The sequence below is a fragment of the Molothrus ater genome, chromosome 1, assembly GCF_012460135.2.
Source record: "Molothrus ater isolate BHLD 08-10-18 breed brown headed cowbird chromosome 1, BPBGC_Mater_1.1, whole genome shotgun sequence".
In the NCBI taxonomy this organism is placed as follows: domain Eukaryota; kingdom Metazoa; phylum Chordata; class Aves; order Passeriformes; family Icteridae; genus Molothrus; species Molothrus ater.
Genome location: NC_050478.2, coordinates 27963685 through 27983670, shown reverse-complemented (window position 1 = coordinate 27983670; position 19986 = coordinate 27963685). Strand labels below are relative to the sequence as shown.

The 19986-nt window shown below is 37.3% G+C and overlaps 1 protein-coding gene across 1 annotated transcript in view; it reads left to right on the top strand.

Moving 5' to 3' along the window:
- The first annotated feature begins 1856 nt into the window (after positions 1-1856).
- THSD7A (thrombospondin type 1 domain containing 7A) overlaps positions 1857-19986 on the top strand; it is a 254351-nt gene continuing 236221 nt past the window's right edge. The window contains exon 1 of the mRNA XM_054514269.1: positions 1857-1927. The gene's annotated coding sequence lies outside the window, so the exon portion shown is untranslated. The remainder of the gene's footprint in view (positions 1928-19986) is intronic.

The following is a 19986-nucleotide window of genomic DNA, read 5'->3' as shown; positions in this document are numbered from 1 at the left end:
ATCATGCTGCTTTCTAGACAAACATCTTCCAAGTAACAGGTTGTACCAAATGTCGTTTTGTGGGTCTGTGTTAGAAGAATGTAGTGGTTTTCAGATAGTTTTGCCTGCCCCATTCAAGTTTTTAGGAGCACTTGGGACTATCACTTTTTTCTTCAGTTTCTAAAAGAAACTTGTCAAGACATGAAGAAAACATCTTAACTCTTTGTCATGATGGCAGCAGATTTGGTGACTTAGCTGCTTAGTGAACTTGCACATTCATTTGAAGGAAACTTATTTGGGGAAAAGAGCAACTATTTGGCACAGTTTTGCTACAATCAGCTTTCTAGTGTCAATTCTTTGTATCAGAGTAGGAGTTTTACTCATGGGTAGCAGTGGTATTACATGGCTCCCATCTGAATATTGCAGGGTCTTTGTGTATGCTTGAGGCATAACTTGTCATAAAAGTGCTACTGATGAAACAAAAGCCCGTTTCCTGTTTTTTTTTGTCCTTATTGCCAAATAAGAAGTACAGACAATGAAGACTAACAATGCTTACTGAAATAATGTAAAAGAAAAATCAAGCTATTCAACTAAAGTAATTAGAACATTTTTTTTGCTTAACTTTTGTGATTTTCTTTTTTTTTATACTTTTTTTTCCTGTGTAATACTGTGGTTAGCCCTACAAGCAGTTTCCTAATGTGATATTTTTATATGGACTGAAGCACAGCTTAAGCATGGCAGGCAATTGCAATTCAGTGCATGTGGCTTGGGAAGGGTGACTTTGGGTAAAATCAATTTGTGAGGCATTTTAAAAATTAACTTCTGTCATTTTTGTTTGCTTCTTCCTCATGAACAAAGGAGACTTTCTTTTGGAAATACAAATGGAAATGCATGCTAATGAGTAGAAAATTCCTTCATGAACTCCAAAAGAGGGTTACAGTACCAAGAACTGAGATTCTGGTTTCAAGCTTCATCAGCTGAAGGATGCTGTTTGAAAAAAATTCTGCCTCAGGTCACAGCTTAAACATTTATTTAACTAGTCTCATTATAAAGCTTTATAGACTTCCAAGAGAAATTAATAATTCAGAAGGACATCTGTTAGTAAATAATTTAAATAACCATTTTTAAGCTAACAGCCATTAGTTACCTATGTAATATTTCTGAAGAACAGTTCTCCAATTGAAAACAATGTGTGGCAGGACTACAAGAAAAGAATAATTTGACAGTCTTCAATATATGAAACACATTCATAGTATTTAATGATTTATGCTTTAGTGCCTTCTATAATCCTCATTTTTAGCATTTGACCTTCAGAGTATATTGTGACAATGAATTGCACAGAACCAAAGCTTCTGTAAAAAACTGCTACTTGCATTTGAGACTTGTCAGTAATTTTATTAAATGGCCTCTAGTTTGTGAGCCTCAATTTGTCTTTCATACCTTTGATTTTATGGATTTCTGCTCTAGCCACTCTGTGTGCATTTCTCTTTCATGATGAAAGACACCTTTTTTTAAAATCTAAAAGTCACAGTATAATCTTTGAGCATCCATGTTTCTATGCCTTAATGTCTTTCTAGCTCTCTGTAATGGTGTAAAACAAACAACAACCAGAATTTGAGCTGCCTTCATAAAGTCACAATTAGAGAATTTTTGGTTTGCTCTCAAAATCTTTTCCAATTAAATCTCCTCCCATTCTGTCCCATTGCCAAAACAAATAGATTTTTCTCTTCTGCTGGATATCAAGGAGGCATTTTCAGATTGCTGTTCTTGATGACTCTAAAATGCCATTTTTATAAGCTGGTATAGAGCTCATCTCTGTTTATATGTGATTGGGGTTTTGTGTGTGTATTTTTGTAATGCATCACTTTATGTTTATAGGAGTGGATTTCAACTTTCCACACTCATGTGAAAGCCTTCTGCAACTTTGATCATTCTGCATTATTAGCAGGTATGTTTTTCCTTCATTACCAATTTTTGAAGAGTTAACTTTTCTTCACTTACATGTGGAAGTGTAAATGTGTCTCTCTACAGATAGATTAATATATTATATTTTAGAGATTATATATCCATATGATATATTTATACTTATGTGATATGTTGTAATGAGTGAATACATTTCCTTTGTAAATACAATATATCCTTTTATTACTGTAAAATTTCTGTCTTCTGTTGTGTTCTTTGTGCTACTTTTAGACACACATGCAGTAGAGACTCACAACTGGTCTATTTATGTTGAATGAAATACCATTTTACACAAAAGTGTGTGTATATACACATCCATGAATTCAGATACTCCCATATTTGGTTTTATCATCAATATAAAAGCACAATCATGTTTAATCTTGGCCTTACTGGTAATTTTCTTATGTTCAGCTTAATCCTTACGCTGCTAGTTTTGTAAAATTTTCAGAGACAATTCCTAATTTTGTAACCATTTTCTCTACTGTCAAAATCATATCAGTGTTGCAGGGGAGCTCACCATAGGGCACCCAAATCTAATACTTACACAGAGATGCTTAAAAATAGCAGCTGGCATCAAAACTAATTTTGAATAATCTCACATCTGCAGTATGGATTCACCTGGAGACAGTAATTTTTTTTTTTTGGGAGGGAGGCCCTGGAATATAAAGCTAAATTATTTTTATGAAGTTTAAACTTTGTAAAGCTCTGGCTCTGTGGTTTTATCTTTTGCTGCAGTGGGATGGAGCAATTGTGATTTACAAACTAATCACTGTAATTTTGCAAGTGTTGGGAAATAGCTGTCTGGTAGAGAAGTTCCACAACTGGAAAACATCACTGAAGCCCAGTCTGCAGAGATCAGTGACATTTCATTCCACCTGTCTCTTGTTGCTCTCTCTCTCTCCAATTGCTGTTGTATCTTGGGGAGATTTGGTCAAAGAAAATCCAGAGGTGTTCATACCTTCTTGAAGCTTTACAGGAGCTGCATGAGGAGCAGCAATATCTGTGTGTGTGCACCCACCACAGGTGCCAACACTGCCATGGCAGCAGTGTTCCTGGGCAGGGGGGTTTGCTGAACACATGAGGGTGTTCTGTGGGGCTTGGGAATCCTCACCTGGGGGACAGTTCCTGTGTCTGGTGTGCCCTGCACTTACACAGCAGAGCACCAGGGACTCGCTGGCAGCTGTGTGCTGCCCCTGGGCCTGTGGTGAAGGGGAGGCTTAGAGCCAGGTCAGAGCTGCTCACCTGCTGTGGAGGGTTATGATTTCAAGTGTTTTGTTGTCTGTGTGCAATAGTAATGCTGCTTTATGTCACGCCTGGAGCCTGTCAGACACTGAGAGGGCTCCACTGAGGGTGTTCCATGTGGTTACTTCTTGGTGTGTTTGGATGTGCTTCCACACTAGGAATCCATAAGCTCATTTAAAGTATGGCTCTTAGCCCATGGTGGGTAAGGACATCCTTGTTTGTTGTTTTTCTTGCACTTGAGTGTGACAAAGAGCCTCTGTTTGTTGAGCAAACTCAGTAAAGAGTTCAGCTGTGTCTGAACAGTGGTATTAAGGAATATCAGGCTCTCCAAACAACCCAGAAAGGATTATACCAATTTTTTTTCCCAACTGAGAGGCTGTATTAACAAAATAAATAAAACTGAAGGAAAACAATTACCTCCTTGCTTAAATAAACTTGGAGAGTTTTTCTTAAATGTGTTTGAAATCTGGATGTCACATTTAAATCTAATTAGACCTGGAAAGATGCATGGTGAGATTGAGCCAATGTCTCCCAGTCACCCTTGCACTGCAGTGCTCCCAGCAGAAAGTTGTTGCAATGAGAAGCAGAGTTTGGACGAATTTCTCTTGCTGTTTTGTTTTTAATTTTATTTAATTTGGGTTTTGTGGGTTTTGTTTTGTTTGTTTTTTCTTCAGAGAAGTGCTCCTTAAATACTGTTTATATGCTGTGACCTCCTGTGTGATATTGATTATAATTTATGTTGAATTAGAGTGCATCTGCATTTAATTTTAAAAAGAATGAGCTGGAAAGCATTGCTTAGGCTTGGAATTGTACTTTGCTTTCATGCTAAGATGTGTTGCTTCTTGTTAGGAGAAGAACCAAATGTTTGCATGTGTCTTGAACTGGTCCCATTTATTAGATGTGAGTGCTTTTATCTGAGTTCCAGTTTAAGCAGTGAGGGCAAGGCTTAGTCTGAAGATTTTTGATAACAGTAGGAATTCATGTAGGAATTATCTTTTCTTGATTTAATCTTGCCTGTCAGCCATGAGGAGTTGTGCCTTGTGGTTTACTGTTTATTAATTAGCTTTTGTCTGGTAAGCACAGGATGGAAAGTTACTCTTGTAGGCAAAGTCAAAACCTCAGAGGGCTGAGGTAGTGCCATTTCTTAGCCCTGGGCTCAGAAGGAGCCAGGATAAGCAAGAAATGTTGCCTGTCTTCTTCTGTGATGCTATTTTCTCTATAACTCCTCATCTGAAGGAAAAATTGCTGGGAAAAGCAGACAAATTCATATGAACTTTTGTTTCTCTCATCCAAGAATCTGATTCATGTGAGAATACTTTTTGTTTGTTGGTGTTAGAAATAACCAAAATAATTTAAGACAGAGGACGACTCTGTGAGTGTTGTTCTGTGAGAGATAATTAAAAACCTGTGATTAAAATTTCGTATTTGTTAAATTATATTCAGTGGAGTTGGTAAGAAGAGGAAGGGTCATCTAGCATTTTTATTCCTTTTTTCCTTTTAAGTTAGAAATTGTTTTCCTGTATGGGTAGGCATTTTCTGCAAGAGATGGTTGTTTCCTTGCATTATACACCATATCTGCTGAAACAGACTTTTCTGTGTGCTTCTGCTTCTTCTAGCTTACAAAAATAAATACATTACTTGAAGGTACAAGGTGACACATCCATGGGGTCCTTTCTACATAAGATTAACATCCACCTTCACTTTAAGTCAACCAGAAGTTGGACAGAAAGTGCTATGCACTTGTTAAACTCTGGATGAGACCTGAACTACTTTCCATTTGTAAATTATTCTTCTTACAGGTTTTTCTCTGGCTTTAATCCGAAATAGGATTAAAACCTGCTGAACTTTAATCCTGTTATAACATTTTGTTACCTCACATGGTTAGCTGACTCCAAGTTAAGTATTCTGTGACAAGTTTGCCAAATTTGTCCGTGCCTGGTATCTCTCAGGGGCCAGTGTTATACCACTGGTCCCTCTTCAGCCTCTTGCTGTGAAAAATGTTTCACTTTAAATCATAATGCCTTGATTTTAGCATTTTGATTGTCCTGTTGCTCGTGGCACTGCAAGAAGTTCCTGGGGTAGGACATTACTGATGAGCCCTGTGTTGGAAAGCCTCGATCTGTTCCAGTGCCGCTCCCCATTGCTGCAGGACAGAGCTGACTGAGGCAGGCACCCTTGCTTCAGCTCCAAGGGGCCAAGCAGTGGCCAGAGCTGCACTTGTATTCAAGCTCAGGCACCTGAGCAGGGCAGGGACACCTCTGGCAGCTTCTGCACCAGCTGCTGCTCCCAGGCACTCACGAGAGCGAGCTGTGTGGTGTACCCAGCACACAAAGCAGTGCCCAAGGTGTGGCTGTGCTCCCTGCAGCTGCCTCAGGTGGGGACCAGGGCCCTTCAGGGCTGCCTGAGCCCCTGTGGCTGGCAGAGATCTCAGTGCCCTTTAATTGGCATCCTGTGGCTGGCTGCTCATCCCCCGTGCCTGCAGTGCACAGCATGTCCCTCTGCAGTGCCACACTGCTGGGACTCATCATGCTGACATGGACCCTGTCCCTCTGGGGGTCCTATCAGCAGTGCTGTCCTCAGGACTGTTTTTCAAGACATGGTTATCGGTTTAATTTGCTTAAAATTTGCCATAAGGAGAAATAGGCTATGAGGTCTTTCTTCTGGGAGGAATTTGCACCAGGCAAAACCTGTCACAGAGCGTTTGCTGCACAGTATCACACTGAGCTGCTAAGAAAAAGAGCAAGTGAAACTAAAATAGTTTGTGTTGCTGTTAAAATTTCACTCCATTTTTCTGTATCTTACATGTGCTTTTAGGAAGACCAGATTCTTTAGGAACCAGGCTGGTTGGTGCTTTAAATCCTGAAATCTCAGGTCTCTGACACCTTTGTCTCTGCTGTAGATTTGTTGTTGCATTAAAATCATGAATTTCAGTGGGGAGTAAGAAGAAAAGTAGCTCTCAGCTTATGGAGAACCTTTCCCACAGAACAGGGAGCCACAGAGTAGATGGATTTAATATACCAGGGTGAACTTAGTGACCCTGATAAAGACTTCTTCTGAGCCCTTGAAGTCGTCTTTAATGATATGATCATTTTTAATACTTGGTGGTGGTGATGCAAATTTAGAGACTGAAATAATGCATGTTATAAGATCTAGAGCCACTGTATTGAATACTTTTGACTAGATCTGGCATGAGATAAAGTTTGCCTACTTGGACTTTCTAGAAGCACTGTTTGTCTGCTATGTGCTGAGAAGAGCTACGGAGTCTGTTTTCCCCTGGAATCTCTTAAATTACTTGTTCTTGAATCAGTGCTGGGGAAAGAGCACTACTTCATAACATGGGGAATATATATTTGTTCTAAATGGTAAATATGTGGTTTTGAAACTGTCTCTTTTTGAAGAATTTTCATCTAATATTTACTGCTCAATGCAAATTTAGTAATTAAAATTTATATTGTTTGAATGGGCATCACACCAAGAGAGTAACATAAATAACCAGTTATTGGTGTTTCAGAGGAGGATCAGGAGAGAGAGGATCTGTAAGGCTTGGGATTTTTTATTGTTTTCTTCTTTTCTTTTTCTTCTTTTACCATCCATGGTAAAACTGATGGTATGCACCTTAGGCAGGGTGTGTTAAGCTGCCACCTGATCAAACCCTATCACTGTTTTCAGTAAAGCAACTTCATAATTTGCAAATATTATGAATTATTAATAGTAATTACTTTGTGCTCACTTCTGGATTCTGCAAGGATTTGTCACCAAAAAAATCCCAGTACAGCAGTACTCTTTAGCAGTTCCATGTCTGATGCTCTGTTTTATATTTGTTAACTTGTTTTTCATTAAAAACTCATATTTTATTAAAACAATCAGATGATCTTAAAAGCATTTCAATTATTGGCTGTTGAGATATTGCTTTTTTAAATATAATTGTCTGGATTGTTGACCTTTCTGTGACATTTTCAGAATCAGTGTCACACTGAGTACAGATCTGTGGGTCATCTTTCTTTGGTTGTCTGGTTTTGTTTTAAAAGCACCATTAGCTTTGTCATTTTACATTGTTTTGCTTTGTAACTATTTGGACCTTCCCTTTGTTAAGGCTACACTGGGGAAATCTGTTTGCATTTTTAATACTTTGGGATGCATGCTTTCTGTTTCTGAAGATCTAAAAATATTGTACAAATGGTCATTATTTAATAAATTTTTAATAACTAGAACGTAATAATCATGATAAAACACTGATACATCATTCTACTTCCTTTATATGTGGGAGACATACTTTTGAACTCTTCTGCCTTTTGTCTCCTAAAGGAAACTTTATCAAAAGATAAAAGCTTTTAACTCTGAACACATTGCTTGGTAACTTAAGTGTGCCTTTTATTTGACTGTGAGAACATCAGCAGAGCATGTAAATTTGTGAAAGGTGGTGCTTTCATGACCAGAGTAGCCAGGAGAGTTTCAACCATAGCCTTAAGAATTCCAGTTTGGGTGGGAGTTTTTGTTTGGGGTTTTTTGTTTTTGGTTTTTTTTTTTTAATGTCTAATGAAGCTTGATCCAAATAGATTTGTGTTTGTTTAAGTGTAAATTGAGCCACAATTCATCTTTTTCTCAAATCTAACTATGCTGGTAAGTTGGGTTGTGTTCAAAACTGGAGTACAGAAAGAGTAATGTTGAAGTGTTTTAGGATCTGCTCTGTGTATTCTCTTTGAGGTGATAAGAACAGACAGCTCCTGGCCCTGAAATCAACACAACTACAGAAAGGATTTTGGTTACGAAGAAATATCACAGTGATAGAAATGTTTCCTTTAGAAAAGAGACTGGCTCCTCTTAGTTAAGAGGAATTTCTTTAAAACATATAATTTGTTTTAAAAGGGGTAATGTGTATTCTGGTCAAGACCCTGTGGATATTTTCATCACATTATCTAAATATTTGGGAATCTTTAGGATTGTTGGAAATACTTTGGATTATTTCATCACATTCTTTTTATGTCTCTTTTTAATGTTTATAAATAAGCATTATAATATTTTAACTTCTTAACTTCTTTAAAGTATGTCCCACGATTTCAAGTACTCTATCATGAACTTCTAAGGAAATTGTTTTATTGTTAGGGTTTAAACACTGTTCACTACTATTCTTAATCTCTCTCTGTCATTCTTGGGTGGTAATTATTTTACTCAGGGAACTGAGCTTGGGTACTACAACTGAATATTGATACAAGCCCAGTCTAACTTTATTTTCAAATGTTTTTCTTTCCTGTGCTGAATCATAGTAAAGGGAAATAAATGGGAATCCAAAGGGAATAAATCCACTGTGAAATAAATCCAATAATTTGATGAAAAACAACATGTCAGTTGGTCAGAGCAGGGTGCTGATAATACCCTATCATCACCAATGTTTACTCATCAAGAGTAGGTCTATGAAATCTCTTATTTGAGAGAGTAATTTAATTATTTGAGTAATATCAATGTCTGTGAAAAATGTAATATAAGAAATTGTTAAACATTTAAATACTTAGACATCACCATCATTTTGAGAAATTTTGTCATTATCTGTGGGACTATGGGTTGGCATGAGAACATTTATTTGATCATATTGGTCTGTAATGGGTTTTAGTTTATGAGGAAGCCACAGTGAGCTGTTCATGCAGCAGCACCTGTTGAAATGTTTCACCCCAAGCTTACCCAGTCTGAGATGCAGCACTCTGTGTCTCATGGTAAGCTCTTTCAGAGCAGAGAGAGGATCCTGGGAGGGATCATCCAGAGGAGGCGTTGGGGTCGGTGTGGGTTGGGTTGTGAGGTCCTGGCTGCCTGTGGGGTGCTCCTGACAGGAGCCATGCAGGAGGCAGCTGCTCCAGAAATGACATCTCTCACACAAACTGCTTTCAGGTGATCCACTGTTGAGATGCCTTTGGATCCCTGGTGGAACTGCTTGGCAGGGCTTTGGGCTTTGTACTTTGAAAACAAAAGCCCTTTCTCTCCAAGGTATAAATGACAAGTTGGTATTGAGGCAGAGCCTTCAAAAGTGTGTTTTGTTCGTCAGCTGTCGGAATGTGTGAGGCTTCCTCCCTTAACAAATGGTAACAAAACAGATAAAAGCCCTTACATGGTGTTTGATAACATCTTTGAAGGTCTCAGGAGGCCTGTTAACAGTTGGTTGTATGTGGGATTGTTTTCCATATAGTCCTTCAACAAAGAAGTTATAAAAATAAATCCTATCAGTTTTTTGGGAAGGAACATGAAAATGAAGGTTGCTAAGAACCCATGAGCAGTCTGTTATAACAAATGAGTGCCAGGAGATGTGGGCTTGCTTCAGGGTCTTTGCTACCACAGAGCATTTTAAGACAAGTGTTATAATTTGATCATAAAAGGAATAAGTTGAAAATTGTATCAGAAATCACAGAGCAGTTGTGGATATTATTTGTGTTTGACTGACAATATACCAGGGAGAGAATGTAATGATACACCCTTCTCATTCAAAGGCTTTATTTTTAGTCTCACTTTCACAGCTGTTTTCATCTCCACCACTGTAAATCATTCATACATCATAAACAATTTAAGCTGTGGTGTTTGTTCCTGAAGTATGAATTGGAGTATAAAATTCACTGGTATCAATTTGTCCCTAGGCCCAAATTCTATTTGACTCTCAAGCTGTCTCTTAAGTAATTAGCAGTATGAAATGATACCTTCCTAGTGATTGAAAGACTTTCAATTTTAGTTTAACTTAGATTTTATTATTTGATCCTTTAATATGTTCAATCTTTCTCCTTTTGTTGCTTTAAAACAAAGGTGTAACAATCTGGATTGATATGAAATTTTACATGAATCATCATAGTTAATATTGCTGAGTTCTAAGGCTTCCTGTGATTGCCAAAAAAGTTGAAAGATTGTTATAAGTACAAGCTTTGTCATAAAACCTAAAGCAATGAACAATTCATTTTGACTGCTTAAAAACTAAATAAAATATCCCATTGTAAATTTTGAATTCCCAGTTTGGGACCAGGATATTGAGCCCATTGTTTTCAGACTGGCAATTGTTAAATGCACTTCACTAACAAGAATACTGCTATTACCTCAGGAATTACACTGTAGCCTATTTTTGTACCTTAACTCTTTTAACTCTTTCCACAAGGGACTCAGAATTTCAATTTTTAGATTTTTGATTTTTTTATAAGTGTCCTCTTACAGGCTGGTTTTATTCCAAGGGCTTACAAAGAGGGGTTTTACTGAATCCTCTTCCATTCCTGTCAACAAGTAAACCATGCTATGGTTTCCCTGATGTCCAGAAAGAGTAAAGAGAAAGTGTTTCAAGTTTTTCTGTGTTATGATATTCTGCAGCATTTGATTTGCTACTGTATTGCTCACTCCTGACTGTGTTGGAATTCAGCTAGGGAAGCTTTTAGAGGAAGGGTCTTGTTTCATTAGTTCTCATGTGAAACTGAGGCATTTTCTCTGTTGTCACTCAGGAGCAAGGTGATTTGCACACCTCATCCATAGCTAAATTTGGGAAGCATGTTACGTTTTAGTGTTTGTCAATACTGTTTTACAGAAGTCCCAAGTATTGTCCACAGAGAACTCTCCTTGCTTAATAAATGATATAGAAACTGTCATTCAGCTACCAAAAAGATGTTCAATTTGAATCTTTAAAAATGGGCCACCACAAATAAATTTAATTAGAACATACTGTCCCAGAAAAAATTCCTGCTTGACTTTGAAGATCTGGAATAAAAGTAGTCATTAGACAACAGCCAGCTACAGGAGAGAAGAGGCAGCAGGTTTTTTGGTTGTGAGTTTTGATTTTTTAAAATTTAAATCACAATGTTTGCTTTCTTTTATTTTTTCTTGCATGTTGATATGTCAGTTCAAAGTATAGCACAGTTCAGCATGAATAAAACTATTTTAAAGTGGTGGAAAATTGGGTGGTTGTTGAGGGTGGTACTAGCAACACTGAACTAACAAGCAGTAATAATATTACATGTTATGTTTTAAATACTCTTTTTAAATACTCTTTTGTCCTCTACCCCATCCGTTTTTAGTATTTAATTACATGTAATTGAAGAAAAATGATTATACGGCACAAAAGCTGTCCTGAATGTTGTTTAATCAGAACGTGCTGTCTTCTTTCATGCCCTACATATTAATGTAGGCATAAACTTTTCAATACAATTTAACTATAAATACTGATTTTTATTCATTTTCGTATCAGAAGACAAATGGATGACACTGTGACTTCCACTGGGTGTAGCTCAGTAGATTTTATTGAAATCCACCTTCTCCATGCTGTAGCAGTGAAGTTCTTTTTGATAAAATAAGAATAATTTCTGCATTTGCTTTTTTAATGTTTAAAAAAGCAATCACTTGATGAGATTGTAAGGTTAATGACTGACTTTTAGGAGAAACTGAGTTTGTCATATCTACCTCTGAGTTGCACATCAGTGTCTGATTCCCTAGTCAATGTGAGTTGATAAATAAGAGCTTGATTTTTGTTTTGTGTTTTTCGGGTTCTGTCTGCCTTTTTATTTTTGTTAATGGACCTGTCATGTTCCTTCGTCTTCTCTGCAATTTCAAGTGGAGGTAATCTTGTAGCTAAATGACCTTTTTCTAACTCATCCCATACACCGAAGGCATGGTTTGTATTTGTGCCTGTGTGCTCAGAAGAAATAGTTGGAAAGTAAGAGACCTATAATCCAAAAAATCAGGAGAAGAGTAAGTGCCAAAGTGACGGGAGGATAGAAATGGCCTGCCTAGTTGCAGCTTATTCAAACTCTCAAATGCTTACCAGGAAAACCTGAATGCCAGTTTTGATCCTAAAGTTCAGAGGAGCAGGACTTGTGTGTAAAATCCATGGAGTGATTCCAGTGCCAGTGTCTGCAGAGGAAGTGGCAGGCAGATGGGTGATGAAGCATTGAAGGAGAAATGACATGGTGACAGAGCTTGAAAAGTGTGGAGGACATACTAAGCACGTTTGGGTTTTGTGGAGGATGTGTTGTTTTCTCTGAGTTTCTGACAGTGCAGCACAGTGAAGAGATGTAGGGATGGGGCACAGGTTGAACAGAAACTCACATAGCTGAGTCTGGGCCTGAGCTTACTTATTCTATAGGTTTTAACACTTACCTGGCATAGCAGGTCCAAAATAGATCACCAATAGGAAAATTACTTCTTGCTTTTTTCCTCCCTTATTCTGATCACTGTGGTGTTTTTGAAACCCAGAATTTTTAATGGAAAAGAGATATTATTAATTGCTAAAATAGCTGTCCCTGAGCCAAGGCTTCACACTCTGTGTTACATCTCAGACTTGTAAGGTGCATATCCCAATATACAATGTGCATATGAAAGGTGAAGTCTTGCTGTGGTGGGGTAGATCTCTGTTGGTCCCTTTAGAGGAGAGACAGCATCCTGCCTTTTCATGCCAGCTGAAGCCAAAGGAAGGCTGGAGATCTGAGCGGGGCAGGGTGATAAATCTGGAGAGTGGGAATTGCTGCTTCTCCTGCTGGGACAGGACCATTGTAAGGGACTCTCATTCTCTGAGGAGATGCTCCTGTAGTAAAAGCTACATGAGCTGAAGAGAAGCTAAATCTTTAGTGGCTCCCTCTTTGCAACGTCCCTTGATTAGGTAAGGCAACGAAGCTCGATGGTTGTATTGTTGGAGGTGGAAAAAATACCAGAACTCTTCTATGGCTTGATGATCTGCTTGTTCCTAAATACAGTCTTCTGCCTTCATGGGCTGTGTTCAGAGCAGCAATGTAAAACTGAGCTAGTTTTAATCACCTTCAGCACCCTGGCAAAAATACTTCAAGAGATTGTGTGTCTGGATAGCTTTCTTTAGAAGTGGTGCTTCTTTCCAATGCTAGTGGTTGGTTACTTTATGAATTGAGCTTCTGAAATGAATCACAAAAATCAGAGTAAGCCTTAATGGGCCTTTTCAAACAGCTCTTTTAAAGGATATATTCCAGGTGTCCATACGGATAGATTATTTTAACCTCTTAGTAGAATAAAATGCTTATATTCAGTAAAGCCATCTAATTGGATTCCTACTCATAGTCTCTTTTTCTCCATAAAAATGTAATAGTACGTCTTGACTTTAATTTTATTGCAGTCTGGCCTATTTCAATTGAGCTTAACTTCATTAGAGAGTGCTTAACTTGGGTAGAAGCAAAGCCTGTTTTCTTACTTGTGTTAATATGGCAGTAGTAATTCACTGAAAAGACCTAAACCTGTGAGGATGAGAGCAAGGTGCAACATGAACTAGCATGTTATAATTTAAGATTCAGTGTATGTACCTTTAAGACAAAGATAGTTCCATTGAATATGTGCAATAGGAAGGCCTGGAGGAAGTTTGAAAAGATAAATCTGCATGTAGTAGAACATTCAAGGGACACATTATACACATCAGCTCACACTGCCCTTGTTTTCAATTTTCATAGGTGTTCATTTGTTGCAGCGTTAAAGTCAGTGGAAAGTGAGGAAGCTGCACAGGATCCTGTCTGAGCCTGGCAGCCAGCAGTGCTCACAGGAGCCACAGCTATCCGTTTGTTCTTTAAACACCACCTTTTGTGTCATTCACATTTCATCGTGACTTTAAAATGACTAAGAGGATGTTCCAGCAATTCACAACTTGTGTGTCACTCAGTAGAATATGATTATATTTGGGCTGTAATTGTGAGGTAGCTCTTGTAAAAAATCTTAGATGGCAAGACTTTCTTGGATTTCTTCCACATGGAATCCTAACTGTGACTTAAATCTGTATTGCATAAGATTTGTTCTGTGATAGATTAATTTCTTAATTGTTTTAGTTGCATAAAACAGATTTATTTTCCCCTGAGTCTGTCCAAATTCCTCATGGCAGACAGGAATTCTAAGCATTTGAATATCCTGATATAATATCCTTTTGAAAAGGATTGAAGTGTCACGTTGAAACCTTTATAGGATTTATCTACTAGGCTATCAAGCATAAGACTGATGTGTTGCATTGTGTTCCCTTCCCTGGAAGTGTTTCAGGTAACATGGTTATATGCAAGATATATTAAGCCCTAAGTAATACAAAGGAACTGAATTATGTAGCTAGCTTTGGTATATATTCCTTGCTTGGTCAAGAAATCGGGTTAAATGCAAGATATGTATAGAGCCATGTGCAGTACAGTAACACAAAACATTTTGTTGTCATTGTCACTAGTTGCCTGTTGGATGGTGTTAAGGTTGACTTGGATTCTCATAGTTAGCAATCAAACTTGTCAATAGTCTCATTGAATAGATTAAAATAATGCAGCATTTTGTGGAAAAGGACTGTGTGCATTTGTAATGGTAAGCAATCTCTAAAATCAAAAGTAAATAATTTGAGATTTAAAATGAAAATTATAGTGTAATTTCTTTGTTATTATTTTAAAAATTATTTTTAGATGCATACTACAACTGTCTTCACTAATGATTCCTCTTAATGGAAAAGCAATAAAAAGATACAGTCCTGCTCTAGGGTATTTGAAAATTGCCTCAAGTTTTCTAAGTAGCTCAAGGCATTTTGACATGGTAAGTCTAGGGCTGTTTCTGTTTTCTGTTTGGCAGTTTCTGTTACAAATTCGTGTCACATTTTGTATTACATTTGATAAGATAGAATTTACATTTCCTCCTTTTATGTATTCTGTGTGAATAGGAGATACCTATCATTTAAGAGATAAAAAATTATTATCTGTGCGTAAAATTTATCTTCTAATGCCTCTTAGCTATTTGTGATAATGTTATGTATGTCATGTTATGGGGGTTGTAGATTACTATGATAAAAAAGGCAAATAGAACTTAAAATAATTAATATGAAATAAAAGAAAAAAATAGATAAAATCTAAGAACTCTGTCCTGCCACTGAAACAGATTATTTCATTTGGTGTTCAATTTAATCACAGAACTATTGAAGTCATCTTGCAGGTGTATCTAAGTGAAAGTTGGTTAATAAATTTTGTTGTGGTCTTTGACTAGAACCAGCTTCATGTAAGAGGGTGCAGATTTTTCCACAGTGATTTTTGGGAGCTATTCACATCACTTGCATCTCCTGTTTACTTTAGCTACTATGTTTGAAGTCAAGAACCTAACTTTTAGTGATGATACTTTTGGCTTGCACTCTAGAGGAGATTTACTTGTGTTATATATGTTAGCTAGGCAGAGTGAACAGCCTTCATGAGCCAAACTGTATTTCCATGGTCATTCAGTCAGCTCCAGTGCACTCAGCAGGACTGCAGGGCTACAGCAGAGATCAGAATTTGTTTAGTATGCTCTATTAGCATCTATTCTTTCATTGAGAATAGTAGCCTATTATAGTACCCATTCCTTTAATGAAATCACAAGGATATGTGTAATGAAAATGATCATTATGGGATTTTTTTTTTCATGCCTGGTGAATTGTTTATGAAGTTCTTTGTGTACCCAACAAAAACCCCTCTCACTGGGAGAATTGATTCGGGTGAGTATGCTAATTCTGAGGCCAGAGACTGTATGCTCATACTAAGCAGTCAATTTTTAAAAGGAATTCCAATAAAGTAAGTAATCTAGGCTGAAGATGTGAACAATACCAGATACCCACCATAACTGGAGAAAAATTGCTAGGGGCAAAATTCTGTAGGGTGAAATGGGACAATGAGCTTTTCTAAGCTTTCCCTAGGGAGAGGGAAAAGGAGACGTTTGGCCTAAATTTACATTCCGAGAAAGAGAAAATCCATTTTAATTTCTTCCTATTAAATCTAATGTAACTTTTCCAACACCTGTTTGGAACCTCTGCTCTTGGAATTAGCAATTTGTTAAGAAACTGTAAACACTGCAGAGGCAGTGGACATGGTAGCATTCTCTCACCCCAACTTAAAAGTACTCATCTGAGTGTCTCAGGCTTCTTCTGTACTAATACTTGAGCTATGTGGGTTTTGATGTAAATATCTGGTTTTGTATGGTTTACTAGTGTTCAACACACCCGTGCTTTATGTAGAATTTCTTGTGGAAGATCCTAACATATTTTGTTAAACAAAATGTGACTATTCTGTACATAAGAAGAATGTGAAAATGAGAACGGGTGTTAAAACTATCCATGCAGAAGCCTAATCTGAATGCATGTTGTGTGGGAGAGTTGTGCAGTGGTTTCCCTGCTTTCTGAGAGGTAATTACCATGGCAGTTTGTTGTTGGAACACTTAGAATGCGTATATGAAGTCATCATTGAGAGACTTAAAAAACTCCTGTTAAGGCAAGTGAAGATTTGTTGAAGGAGAGAATCTGCAGGAATAATTCCAGTGTCAACAAAACCTACTTGGTGTCAGGTTTTTCTCTGTGCACCATGGCTGTGGAATGAAACCCTCCGTGGGTTTCAGGGACCTTGGCCAGCAGTTCCATACAAGAGAGCTGAGCTGTGTTGCAAGTGGTTTGACAGTGTCTCTTTGTTGTAGAAAACAAGACCACATTATTGCCTGAAATGGGTGATAGATGTTGAAAGCTTTGTCATACTCAGGTCTTGATTCAGAAGCAGTTTTGAGGAAATAGTATTTATACTTCCTGTTTAAAGCTCATGAAGATATTTTTATGGCTGTTAGAGTGTTTTGTTCAAGGTGATGTTTTGTGACAACCAAAAACATTTTTAATTTAAGGTTTGATTTTTAGATTTGTTCATAGAATAAAGGGCATCCTCTTTCAGCTTGGTGCACTTGTAGATGTCAGGAAATGGAAGAGTTGGAACTAGAGAAACATCCATCTTTGTTTTCAAATTTACCAGTGATTCAAACATTTTCTTTAGTGGTAAGCCTTTTGCTTTTGTCCAAAAGACTTGTATCCATGGTTCTGATAGCATAGACTAGGGGAAAAATATTTTCTGCCTTTGTGGAAGCATTCTGCAGCATAAAATACTACACTTAAAGAGGTTAGCTGATTGTAGTTGGGATAGTCATTCCTGCTCTTTCCTCTAGTGAATATTCAATATTACCTTACAAAACTGGCCAGATCTCCTTGAGCAAGGTCTCAGGTGAATGACTCTGGATTTTGGTCTCTGCTGCTCCAGGGGAATACAACTCTTACTGGAACTTGTAGAACACAAACTGTTTTGTTTGTGCAGTTGATTCTGAATGTTAATGCCAAGATCTTAATGGATTAGAAGCTGCCAGGGAGGCATTAATGTTTTGTGACAGGAATTTCTTTTGCAGAAGATGGCTCCACTTTAGGAGATGTTAGGTAGGTGCTTCAGCACATGTTCCAAGTTGCCCTTTGTTTCCCTGCACATATCTTTGCAGTAATTTGTAAAAACCTTTATGGACTTCCTTCCTCTAAAGGAAACAGTAGAGAGTGAAATAATATGTTGTCTGTAGGAGGCCCTAAATTGGGTTCCCCTTCCAGAATAGGGATAGTCTTGGGATGGAAGATGAGTTAAAATATTTAACATGTTCTACATGATACAGAAGGAAATGCTTATGCAAATGCCATGAAACAGTATCAATTATTAAAACTAAGGTGTATGATGGTCATGCATAGAACTTACTTCAGCCTTTATTATTTGAAATAGCTGAATGTTTTCATTATATTCAGAGGTGTTGTACATAATTAATCTTTTTTTTTTTTAACTTTTGCATTTAATCAAGCAATTATTTGCTGAGACAGTGGTCAAACACTGGAACAGCCTTTGTAGAGAGATTGGGGTTAACATGACACACAACAGTATTTATGAGGCATTTGAACAATGCCCTTAAAACTATATTGTACTTGATCAGCCCTGAAGTGGTCAGGCAGTTGGACCAGATTATCATTGCAGGTCCCTTCCAGGTGAAGTAATGTATTCTATTCAAACATGAGCTGTGAGTTGGGTCTGCACTGAAAGTGTAAATTATACCTTCCTACTGATGTATCTGCTGTACTCCAGAGGGTGTGGAAGTGTGCATGCCTTCTGAAGTGTAGCTGAATGCTCTCTGCCTGATAGCACTGGGAGCACAAGGTTGCTCCTTGGAATTGTGTAACTTTCCCTAGAAAGTGGACAAACAAAACACTTTTGGTTACAAATAAATTTGAGGGCAAAAATGTTCAAAGAGGATAAAAGCAGGGCCTGAGAAAGAGATACCTTTTGGGAGACATTTTGGCCCATCTTGTGTAGGGTTTTGGGATTCTTATTTCCAGATAGAGGCTGAACACTTGGCCTATTTAAATAAGCAAAACAAAGGTAAAAAATTATATATGAGTGATACATTCAGTTTTATCTCAATGTGTACACCTCTGTATTTACCAGCATTAGTTCCTCTGTGTCTGTAATGAAATTTTTGTCTGAAATTCCTGACATTTTGGCACATTAGGTGGAGAAGTAGTTTGGAATTCCAGGTTCTTCTGTTTTTGCAAAGAAGTCCATGTGCTCCGGATTTTCAGCCTGTCCAGAGCGTGCCAAAGTGTATGCTAGATTTCTCTTCAGTGAAGCAGAAGTGACTGTTTGTCCCTAGGAATGTTGCAATGAGAGGAATGTGTTGGGTGTGTTGTTGCACTCTGTGGTGGGTGTATGTTGTGAGTCCAATCATGCTTCAGAAGGGCTTTTCTTATGAACCCTGGAAAACACACAATCTAGTTCTCCTGAAGAGTTGTTCTGATTTTTCTTTTTCTCAGTAGTAGTCTATTACAGGGACATAAAGCAGGATTTTGTCATTATCTACACTTTTTCTAGCTTCATTCAGCTCCAGAAATTAGAGGAATTTAGACCTTAAAAAAAGAAATGCCCTTGCAATGTCTTTCTACGTCATTTTGCTTTTGTCAGTGAAAACATGCAGTGCTGTGTTATTATTTGGCCTGAGCATTTGCCCAGATTATAGGGTGCTGTCACAATTTCTACTAACTTCAACAATTTTTTTCTTTTAATAGAAGAATAGAACCAAATGACCCTTGACCCACAATTTTTTGTCATTGTTTTATTTTGCACGTCCAGCACATTAGTCAGCTTCCAGATGTGCATCAAATTCTTGTGGTCTTTTGCTGAGCCACACATTCAAAAAGGGTTTCATATTTTACTTACTTTTGGATAATGGAATATAACACTATATGAAGTTTCATGATTTTTAAAAATAGAACTTCTGCAAGCTCAGCTATCATCTGGATTTACATTCACTTAGATACAAAAGTATACACCAAAAATGTGGAGAATAATGTGATCATTTGATAGAATTAAAAATCCTTATATTCAAATGCTTGTCTATAAATGGGATTGTAGGTTGTTTTTTTTTTCTTTGCAGTTTTTGAATTTAATTTTATTTTTTTAATTGAAGAAATAGCTCATTTATTTTGTATGCTGTTTCCCTGGAGTCTAGCTGAATGAGAGTCTTTAAACTGTTTAAAACGCTTCATTATAGTCATCTCTGCTACTCTCTCCAGTGTTTTTTAGGATGAAGTGCAGTTGTGCTTTAAAAAAAGGTAACATGTTTCCAGCACAATGAAGCACAAAGATTGCTTAAGTGGAGATTAAATTAAAGTTTTTCAATGCCAATAGATTTTTTTTTCAGCAATAATCATTAAATAAATAGTCAATAAACAAGGCATAGCAATATGCAGACCTTCAAATGAAAAGAAAAAATCACAGCATGTGGAAAAAAGGATGAAAGAATATGAGAAAACACAATCAGTTTGTAGTAAAGCAATGTATATGGCTTTGACCACTTGCTTAAAAATTGGGATTTTTAGAAATTATTTATGCATAGTTAAGACTTTGGGTGTTTCTATTTATTTTGTACAGGGGAAGGAGATGAGTTGGGGAAAACGAAGAGGGAATTTTTTCTATTTTTAAAATCTGCATCCATCAGTTACAAGCATGAAGCATTCTGCAGTGTCTG